This window comes from Phaethon lepturus, unplaced genomic scaffold (genome assembly GCF_000687285.1).
Source record: "Phaethon lepturus isolate BGI_N335 unplaced genomic scaffold, ASM68728v1 scaffold37582, whole genome shotgun sequence".
NCBI classification, from domain to species: Eukaryota; Metazoa; Chordata; class Aves; order Phaethontiformes; family Phaethontidae; genus Phaethon; species Phaethon lepturus.
Genome location: NW_010523660.1, coordinates 8,867 through 11,105, shown reverse-complemented (window position 1 = coordinate 11,105; position 2,239 = coordinate 8,867). Strand labels below are relative to the sequence as shown.

The following is a 2,239-nucleotide window of genomic DNA, read 5'->3' as shown; positions in this document are numbered from 1 at the left end:
GGTCTTCCCCCAGCAGCCAGCCTCAGCGTTGGCATCCCCAAGGCATCCAGCAGTAGCAATGTCATGAGATGCTGGCTAAAATTATGGCTTTTTGGAGCAAACTGGTAATGGCTGAAAGTATCATGGGTGGTTACTGGTTTTTTGCATGTGTAAAATAATTGTTCAAATAGCAGAGGAAGGTGGAAACTGGTGTAAAAGGAAACAAGGGACGCAGGTCTCTGCTCTGCAAAGGGCTGCCCCACGGTGTCCCTGTTTGGAGGGACGCTCTTGTGTTTGGGGTTTGGGGCTGGGGTGGGTTTGCACACATGAGAACAGCTGCAGAACAGAGGAGTTAGTTAAAAACCAGCAGCTGGGTACCGTTTCCCCGTGATCTGCTGGCCAGCAGTAACGCCCTGCAACCTGCCCAGGAAAGAGCGGTGCAGCTGGCGTGCGCTCAGCACTGCAGACACAGGCCGTGACCTCATGTCTGAAAATGATGAGGTCATTCCACCCATTTTGCAGATGTAAGCCAGCCCCGGAGAGCCCTTGTGACAGCCTGGGCCACATCCATTTACTGGCCACACCTGGGGAAGAGGGGCTGCCCTGCCAGCACCCCACAAACCCTCTTCTTTCGTTCCCTGACGTCACCCCTGCTTGCCCCCTTGGTGCCCTCACACCTCCCCAGTGCATCCCACAGCTCCCAGCGCCGACAGCTGCCTTTTCTCTCACATAGCCCAGTACTTTGCCTTCCAAAAGGGAAGGGCTCCCGGCGCCCATCGCGTTCGGTGTGGGTCCTGCCAGCACCCTGCGGCTCAGCACCGGGCAAGCAGTGACGTCCCCCGCCACCGCGGTCCGGGTCCAAGCCGGCTGACAAGGCTGCCGTCATCAGCTAGAAAGAAAAATCACACCGATACGCTGCGCACAGCTTGTTAGTTGCAAGAGAATTAAAAAAAGTCGATGAGATGATGCCACTATATTTTTATTGGTGATTGTTTTCGAGATGGTGGGTACGTCTGAGTTTTTCCGAGTTGGACCACGGGTCGTAGGAAAGGTTTGCGTCCCACCATGGGTTATGTGTCATTTGGACTGGGAGAAATAAGAGCAGGCAAACGCCTTCATCTCCTGGCAGGAGGAAGCGTGTTAGCAGAGCACTGGGGCAGAGGCAGAAAAGGGAACAGCAGGCGTCCTGTAGCCTCACTTCCAGGGCTGTGGCTCACAGCAGTGACATTATTTTGCATTTACGCGATGCCTTTCATAAAACCGTGGAGCATTTTGCAAAGCTGTAAGGTATTGCTGTACGGAGGAGAAAAGCCGAGATGCCTGCAGCTGCCCGGGGGCAGAGCGCTGCCCGGGGAGCACCGAAATTACACCACGGGCTGGTTCCACCTCTGGCTGAGGGACACAAAGAAAAAGCCCGCAGGATTTGGCCACGCCAGGAATTCGGCAGCTCGCCAGGATCAGTCCAGCTCCTCCCCCCTTGCTCAGGTGAGGGTGAACCTTGGAGGCTTTGTCCGAGATGCCTGCAGCTGCCCGGGGGCAGAGCGCTGCCCGGGGAGCACCGAAATTACACCACGGGCTGGTTCCACCTCTGGCTGAGGGACACAAAGAAAAAGCCCGCAGGATTTGGCCACGCCAGGAATTCGGCAGCTCGCCAGGATCAGTCCAGCTCCTCCCCCCTTGCTCAGGTGAGGGTGAACCTTGGAGGCTTTGTCCCACCCGGGGTGGGCACATCCCCGTCACCCCTGGACAAACTTTGGGGGTGGCCACAGAGAGGAGCGAGCCAAGGTGCGGGTGCTGCGGGGCTGGTGATGCCTGGTGGGAAGCGAAGCGGCTCGGGGAGGGATCTCTCCAAGGATGCTCTCGCACAGCCCGGCTGGGCTGGGCATTTTGGCTGGCAGACACGGTTCGTCTCAGCTTTCAGAGGCTCACACACTCCAGCAAAGTCCAAATGTTGTCCTGAGAGCTGGTGGGCCGTTTATTTATATACCAGAGTATTCCTCTCGATATTTTCATCTGAATTTTTTTCATTTGGGCACCTTTTCCCACTGGAGAAAAATGTGGATGTTTTTCTTTACTTGTTACAAAAATTATTTTTCAGAAGGGCCAGTTCAGGCAAGCTCGTCTGAGCCAGAGCACAAGCTCCACACCAGAACTCTTCTCGGAAAACCAAACACGCTGACTCGGGTTTTCCACCGGAAAAAGAGGCAGTAGACAAGGGATATTCAAAGACGTGTGGCAATGCACCACTACTTGAACACAT

The 2,239-nt window shown here is 55.4% G+C and overlaps 1 protein-coding gene across 1 annotated transcript in view; it reads right to left on the bottom strand.

The window, feature by feature from the left end:
- Positions 1 to 2,239, bottom strand: part of FMO3 (flavin containing monooxygenase 3) — an 11,572-nt gene that overhangs the window by 2,994 nt on the left and 6,339 nt on the right. The window lies entirely within an intron of this gene.